This window comes from Notolabrus celidotus, chromosome 20, assembly GCF_009762535.1.
Source record: "Notolabrus celidotus isolate fNotCel1 chromosome 20, fNotCel1.pri, whole genome shotgun sequence".
Taxonomy (NCBI): Eukaryota; Metazoa; Chordata; class Actinopteri; order Labriformes; family Labridae; genus Notolabrus; species Notolabrus celidotus.
Genome location: NC_048291.1, coordinates 12145413 through 12154439, shown reverse-complemented (window position 1 = coordinate 12154439; position 9027 = coordinate 12145413).

Below are 9027 nucleotides of genomic sequence, written 5' to 3'. Positions count from 1 at the left end.
GTTGAGCTGGAAGGTCATAAAGAGACATCACTAATAATTTAAATCTGTATCACAACCTGTTGAAAACTCCTCACAGGGGCTTTGTTGTTATTCAGTGAAACCTAACTAATGTACCTTTAACTTCTAAGCAAGAGGGGAAGAATAGAAGTAAATTTTTGTACCAATGTATTAGATTAATGTGTTAATGTATCAGCATTAATGTGTTAATTATGATGGGATTAATGTCCCAAATTATTTGATCACGTGCTGTTTTGTCCCTTTTGGCACACTGTATTTAAGCTGCTGCAGTGTCTTCCTGCTTCTTGCTACCTCCATGATGGACACTGACAGTTATATAGCTTTAACACCACTGCGTTTTTAATTGTCACATTTCACCATAAGGAACTCCCTAGGGTCTCAGTTGACAGGTCTAAAGTAATATGCACTTTGTGTCACAATGTTACAATGTTACAATGTTACAATGTCATTTAGCAGATGCTTTTATCCAAAGCGACGTACATACGAGAACAAGAACAACACAAGCAAAGATCTAGACAAGAGGAAAGAAGATCAGTACGAGTAACAAAGTGCTTCAAGTCCATTTGGAAGCAGGTACTGCCAAGCAGTGTAAAGGCAATACACAAAAGTAAATAAGGTTGTTTTTTTGTTTTTTTTTGTAAAATAAGGAACATCTACAATGAAGCAACCAAACAATTTAAGACCTTCCATTATCATCATCAACATTTAACTTGTCATCACCACAATAATTACCAAAGTACCAAGTGCTGGGTCACTCCAGAGCTGAACACAGATTCCCAGAGTAGAGCAGAACAGTGCGAGTCAACTGTAGCTGGAAGACACGATCTGCCACTGGGGACAACAGTGGAGAACAGTCTAGCTAAGTGCATATTGTTTCCTACAGAGCTGGTTCTTTAGCTGTCTTTTGAAAGTAGAGAGGGACTCTGCAGATCGAATGGAGTTGGACAATTCATTCCACCATTTAGGGACAACAGAAGAGAAGAGTCGAGCTAGTGATTTTGAGGCCTTATGTGCTGGAAGCACGAGGCGCCTTTCTGAGGCTGAGCGTAGCGGGTGAGAAGGGGTGTAGACCTGGATGAGGGGTTCCAGGTAAACTGGAGCAGTTTTTTTTTTGTAAGTGATGATTAGAGTTTTGTATTTGATGCGAGCTGCAACTGGAAGCCAGTGTAGCGAAATGAGCAGGGGAGTGACATGAGCTGTCTTAGGCTGGTTAAAGACCAGACATGCTGCTGCGTTCTGGATCATCTTGTGTAAAACATAATTAAATTGTCACTTAAGTCCCTCAAGTTAGCAGCTTATCAAACTGATGTCTTTGCCAAACTGCAACACAATAGTGGGCAGAGCACTATTTTGGAGTGTGAGAATGACCACAGACCTATGGATGAATTAAGAGGTTAACTACAGCTTGTATAATGGGCAGCAAATGACAGCAGGCATCATATTTACACAAATCAGTGACAGATCACCCAGAATGGATGTTAATTTGGCATGTTTATTGTGTTCATTGCTGATCATTTAAGATCTTTTCAGGAATGAAAATGTCTGATGTTTTGTTGCCACTTTGTGCTACTTCAGCAAAGAAAACCTGCTGAGCTCCTCTCCTAACAATTGCAGAGAGGCTTCATGTAGCACTCATGATTTTCCTGTGATAAAGGGATGATGAATCCATGCTAATCCCCTCCTTTCATCACACCTTATCCTTCTCCCCAGCTGCCTTGCCTGTGGCTGTGAATACCTGCCTGTTTAATGTATTACCCGCTGTGTGACCCCCTTTGCTTTCATCTGGCGAAACCACACCACCACCACCTTGATGTTGGAATCGTGCTTAATTCAGGTTGGCTGGAGCATCAAAGTATAAACAAGCAAGTCTAAACAACTACAGATACAAAAGATGACCTGTGAAGTGTTTTTGTTGAAGCTTATTGTTCCCCTTTATTGTTCATTTTTGCATCATAAAAGATTTAAGGGACAGACCTGAGCATGTAAATTTAAACAGAGCATAGTCTAGCACTCAGTGCACTACAATATTCCTTGACACTGCCTGGTTTATGATGGATTGAAAGACCTTTTTCCTTCAAAAAGCACATTCAAACAAGATTTAGTGACCAAAGCCAGCAGCTGACATTCAAACTGTATCACAAAAAGAGACTTTCTCTGACTCGCTCAGGGACAGACTGCGAGGTGATGGGAAATTTGAAAAAGATGGACAAATGAACACAGGTTTAATGAGACAAAAAAGCTCCTCTTGCAGCCTCACGTTGCTATGTGAATTTATCATCTCTCTCTTTTTAGTCCACCCTCCTCTTCCTCTGGTTCTCCTGCAGGTCACAATAGCACAAAAGGAGCAGCAAATAATGGATAAGGCTGTATAACTCCACCATCACCTTTCTTTAATGGTGACCTCTCCAACCTCTCCTACTCCCCCTCCTCTTCTCTATTCATGAAGCCACCTCACTCCTTAATACAATCCAAACATTGTATACAAATGCAAGAACAAATGAGAGCAGCAACAATCCATCAAAAATAGAGCTGTGTGTAAACAACGTGTCTGATGAGGAGAAACAGCACAATGCAACAACCTCTGACGCATCTTTGGAAAATATCTGCACTCTTTTGATAGCATTCCAAAGATTTTGCATTAATACTGATTGACTGCAGTAGTGGTGTTGATTCATAATAATTCAACACAGTGATTAAACTGCAAGTTCAGTAACTGCACATAATAAAATGGATGATAAAACAAAGCTGATGTCGGGTTTTATGAACAGAGATGAAAAATATGAGCAGAGAGCAACATTTGACTTTGCCTGTGAAAAGATGACTTAAAGTGATAGTTCAGTATTTTTGAAGTGGGGTTGCATGAGGTACTTGTAAAATGTAAATGTAGTAGCAACATGGGATGCTGTTCAGCTCGACCCCTTTGTTGAGAAACCAGAACTAGGCTATCAACCTCTGCAGACGAGGTCATCTGTACTGCTCTCAGTGTAAGTGTTCGCTCTGGGCTTAGCTTGTACACAATACGCTTTGCATTCAAGTGGTTTGATCTTAAGTGCATGGCTGCTTTGCAACAGCAACATGGACTGCAAATTAATTCATGTAAATTGCCATCTGCGATCAATGATTCAGACAAGCTCTCATTGTCTTTTGACCCAGCATCTGATAAGCTGCAGCACACATGTTGACACATGTTCTGCTGCAGGTGATCAGAGAGATCCTTTAGTATGTCCCTCCTGATTGAAGTCTGGCCTCTCACATTTAACATGAACCTTTTCATACCATTGTTTAAAAAGTTATGTGCCGCTGATTGCTGCCAACATCATTCTCACTCTGAAGGACACGTGTGTATTGAAGAGAAGACAGCTGCTGTTTGTGTGTGTGTGGGGGGGGGAGTACAAAGCACAATTCATGTATAAACTTACCTAATAATAGAATAATAAGAGATTGATATGGCCTAATGTAGAAAGGCTAATTTATTTCAATGTTTTCTCACTTCCTCCCCCACGTCGCCACATCCTCCGCCACAGTCACAGGTAAGCGTCACTCTGAGGGAAACAATGAGAGGTGGTATTGGATACTGTAAATTCTCCATGAAATTACACCTACTGTTTTTCTCTAATTCTGGTATTTATGCTAACATGCAAGCCAGACAGCTTTAGACTTGAACTTTTAAATAGTTATACAGACAAGAGGTGGAACTACGGGAGCCCTCCCATAGGAAAATAAATGTAGAGAGGAGATCTCAAAAGGGTTTCATTTATGTCTCCTAGACAACAATGAGATCTGTTTGAGCAGAATGAGACTATAGCTTATGTCTCCTGTTTCTCATTCTTGCCTTCAGAAAAAAAGTTGCAGAAAGTCTCAGCTTAGTCTCCCTTTTAGTTCAAAAGGAGATCTCGTCAGAATCTGAAATGATTCTCAGGTATTTCTCAAGTGTTGTGACTCCTTTTGAGCTCAGCTGGAGAAATCAGGGAGCTCTCTCAATCTAACCTCATCCATTTGTTTTTGTCAGACTCAGTTTTTGTGTCTCAAGTTGAGCTCAGATGGAGCAAAGAAAGAGCCTGAGCTCATCTTTTCATGAACATTTATAGTGCCCTGCAAAATTAAGATTTCAATGTAATTGTCCACAAACTTACAACTCTCATTAAAACATTTGAACCACTTCAAGATCAGCTATTTAGATGTGAAATGGTCTCTTCTTTGACTTCAAAATATGGTCCTTCCTTTACAAGTCTGTTTGGAACAAAACAACTTCACAAAGATTTAGTGTGTTTAAGAGAAACTGCAAAAGATAGAGATTTCATCCCAGATATGACACACCATTTATTTAAAATATGGGCCGCAAACGGGCTGACCAGATTTAACCAGATTATTATAATTAAAGGAGTGGATTCTTTTGGGCGCTGGTGGCCTAGCGGTCTAAGCGCCCCACATACAGAGGCTACAGTCCTCGTCGCAGGGGTCGCCGGTTTGATTCCTGGCCGATCGACCATCTCCTGCATGTCTTCCCCCGCTCATTACTCCCCACATTTCCTGTCTCTCTTCAGCTGTCCTGTCAAAAAAAGGCCAAAAATCTATTTTAAAAAAAGAGAAGAAAATTAGCCATTAATGAGATCTCTCATTTAAGTCTCAAATAAGACTCATGTCATGGTCTCAACTATTTCTCCTAGTGAATTTTAGGAGAAACTAATGAGAACTATTTGAAGCTTGAATGAGGCTGAAGTGAGAATCTCAATTTTGTCTCCAGAGACTTAGAAGAGAAAGCCTTGAGCAGTAACATTTTCCTCTGGGCTAAGCTAGCATGCATCCATACATTTTATCCACGAGTTGTTTTCTCATTATTCTGACTTCTTTATCGTGTTGTCTCTAGGTAAAAACACGGGCGATCCCTTAAAGCTGGGGTTGGTAGTCAGATTTAGATACACTTTTTGTTATACTGTTTAAAATTATCTTTATGTCCCAATGGCAATCAATACATGATGTGTTCGTAAAAAAAAATGAAAAAAGCCGCTATCTAAAGCCAGAGTAAACTTGGGAAAACACCAACCAATCCCTGCCATCAGGAGCCAAAATATGAAACCAATCAAACCAAAACTCCCCGTCACCTGCCTCTGCTTCCCCTGCCTCTATTTACTGCCCTTCTCGCTCGACATCGGACTTGTCCCCTCTGAACCGATGAGGTGCCTTGCTCAGGACTGTAGTCCGAATCAGAGTCTAAAAAGCTCTCACCACTGGGACTCGGACAAGCAAAAAAATGTATGACATTTGGAAATTCCTAAAGAAAATGTATATGTATTATATGTATTATAGCTTTTCTCCTGATATGGTGTCACCAGTATAACTTGATAATGCTAGCATGACAGTTGTGAGTACTAACAATAGCCATGTTTGTTTGTGTTTTTAACTTTCACTATGATAATGTTTCAGTGCTTTCTTACCACTGAGTCAGATATGAGTTGATGTAGTGCAAAAGACAAAGGAGGGTTTTGAATCATTCATGGTTCACAATCATATGGTCGTGAATCAGCGGTGCTCGTGTGGGGGTGTTGTTTTGGAGAAGCTCTGGGGGGGGTGGTTAGACGGAGTCCTGAGGAAATGCTACATTCAAATTCATGCTTTAATAAGTGCACCTATGTAACACAAGATGATCATAACTCATATCCGCAGATTTACAAAAGCGCCAGAGAAACACAGACATTAACCTAACTAACTTCATTAAAAGAAAGCAATAGCAGCATGGCATGCATTTGTCTGGTCTATTACAGTAATCAGCCTGTCGTTTTGTTATTGTTATCAAGTGCAGATAAGCTGTTATCTTGAGATAATCTATTCATTGGGGGGGGTATCTTTGTAATGAGATATTGATAAAAAATACGTCAATAGCTGGATAAAACAACCGGGTAATGACTCGTGGAAAAACAGTAAGGGTGCATGTCCTCTATGGGCTTCCATAGTTGAAATCTCATCAGATGCAAACAAGTCTCCATCATAGTTTCTTGAATGTATTCTTTCATTTCACTGACCCTTTAAATCATCTTCATATGTGTATGAGTGCAGTGATGCTTCTGCCAGTGTTGATGAGCTTTAAAACCTTGCATTTAGGCTCTGACTCTGCTGTCTGCAGTGCCCTTTATAACCCTCTAGGGAGGTCTTTTTGAACCTCACACTCCCCTCAGTTGGAAGACAGGAACAGCCACCTACATCCAGCTAGACGACAACCACTGACAATGAGGACTATCCTATTTGACACAAGGCAGATCTCTGAACAGTTTGTTGTCCTGAGGACAGCCGTTAGCCTAACGCTCCTCTGCAACTTCAAAGTGAGGTGAACAAAGTCAGGGCTGGAAGTGTGTGAAGGTTGTAAGAAACAGATATTTGTGATGGAGAGGTGCATGCATCGAGAGTGACAAGCTTAAAGGAGGAAACAAAAGCATCATGTTCCTCTTATTTTCTCATTAGACACAGCAGGCTGTGGCTGCAGCCTGTCAGCGAGGGACAGACGTCAGTAACAAGTCATGATGTCATTTTCAAAGCTACACAGGAGGTGGACATGCACCAGGTAACACCAGCACCACAGGAGACTTTCTAACTATTTCATGCTTGTCCTCTGGCTGTTACAGTTTTACAATCAGTGTATGCAAATTAGAATTCACTGACAGCCCATCAATCACGTTCAGGCTGCAGTTTGTAAAGCAGGCAGCTTGGCATATGCTAGTGGACATATTATACAGTTAATTTGTTCTGAGACACACAGATTAATGTCACAGCACAACAGGTATTTTGGACACATTTGAATACACCGGGAGTAGGAATAAATAAATAAGCTAAATACCAGAACCAGGCTGAAAACTTTTGCTGTGAAAATGAGCATTTAAACCAAGCGACAACCTCCAGTCTCATTCTATGAAGCCTATGCGGAAGTGTTATAAACTGCGACTCATCGAGAATCCACTTGAGGCTGGCTGCAGAAACACCGGAAACATCATACACACCAATTCAAAAAGACGCTCTTTGCAGCATTCATAAACATGTCAACAGCCTGGTTCAAAAAACGGCTTGGCTTTACGTACCTAATTTCTCTATCAGGTCACAGTGTACGGAGGGTGAATTTTTTTCTAACGCGACGGTTCAGAAGATATTAAGATTATGAGTTTTTGCCTAAATAAGGACATGACTGACTTGACTCCCAGTCGGGAACACATAGCTTTTGGCTAGGAGGCTCAGACTCCACCCCTTTACGTCACATTCTGCCTGGTTGAGTTCCCCTTGTCCAATATGGCTGCCCCCGTCGATTGGCTTTAAAACAGCTCTCACGAACAGATAGGTGACGTCACAGATACTATGTCCATTATTTATACAGTCTATGTTTTAAACCTAATGGGGATTTCTTAGCTTTTGGAGTCAGCCTCAAGTGGACACCTGAGGAACTACAGTTTTTTGCACTTTTGCATTGACTTCATTTTTCAGCACTGGAGATTGCTTCTTGCTAATTGTGCATGACTCTCACCGTTGATTGAATAAAAATAAGAGTTTAAAAATATCTAGCCAACCTATAGCTGTCACAAATAGAGAAATGAGGTAAAGATTGGCTTGACGTTGTAAAGCTTGAAATATGGCCCTATCCAACCATTAGCTAGAAGTTTCTCTCATGATGATGTTACGTTGGTTTGGTGGCAGAATGCAACCATTAGCTGTGGTCTGGGCAGCAAATTACTTATAAAATATATTGTTTATAACTTTGAATATGGCCTTCCAGATGTGGGCTTTTGTTTCTTTAGTTGCTCATAAATGTGATGCTATGAAATGATGATCACAGGAATATCCTAAAAACAACTGGCAAGGTGAAACACAGCAGTACAACAGTTTTACAGTGTTTTGAGCCTTACACAAACTGCTCTCTCACACAGCTCACCCCTCTATAACTCCCCCTGCTCTGGTTCACTGAGTTCATTGCGTTTAGCAGTCTGGAGAAGTGGATGCAGTCTCTCGTACCAAATCTCTCCCCCTGTACTCAATACAATATTGTGTGATTAATCAGAATGGCCTGCAGCTAGACAGCGTCCAAATAAGTTGTCACCCTGGTCCCAAGGGTGTCACTCTTTGCAGAGTTCAGAACAGGTCACACTCCCATTTCCCTCGCAAAGTAATGTGCGAATATTGTATTTAATGCAATCAAAAACTCAAGGGGCTAAACTTGAATTGTAGGTGTTGACGGCGAGGCCAGCCGCTCCCGCCTTTGATTGAAGAAGTAATCAGTGATAGTGGGGCAGTTCAGTCATTTAATAGGCTCATCAGTCCGTAGTCTTCCCAGAGAAATCTGGCTGTAACTATCAAACAGCAGCACAGAGCAGAAAGGGAGACACTGCAGTCATTATTTTTGAGGAGCTGTTTGACAGCTGTGAAGTAAACTGGGAACCCCCTCCTCTGCACCTCTGGAGGATCTACTGTTGTGATTTCCCTCATGACAAACTACTCAAAGCAGAAGATCAACAGTCAGTCACCACATCGAGCGGTGCTTGTTTAAAAGGGTTTGTACTTGTGATTAAACTGTATTCCATACAGGCTGGGAACATATTACCTGATGTTTCAACACTTAAGCTGCAATATGTTTGTAACATCAATGGTTTCTTATTGAACACAGTCATCATGGTATCGTATTTCTAAATGATCCCCAATATGAAGAAACCAATCGTCACCATGTTCACTGAAGTCTATCTGGTCATTACAGCACATATAGGAAGAAGCTATATCATCCATCAAAACAAGTCACAGTGATACCTTAACAATGATGATAATCAGAGGTGAGTCAGCGTCGACAGAGGAAGGATAAGAAAGGTGGGGAAAGAAAAAGTGCTGAAGGAAATGCCTTCTGGGCCTTGAGATGTTACAAAAAGCTTGCACAGTTTGTTTCTTATAGATGTGTTTACAAGAACAGTTGTTGTTTCCAGAATTTTGATATGAATAATATTTTTATATTATTTTAAAGTATAAAATAAGACAGATGTTCACATT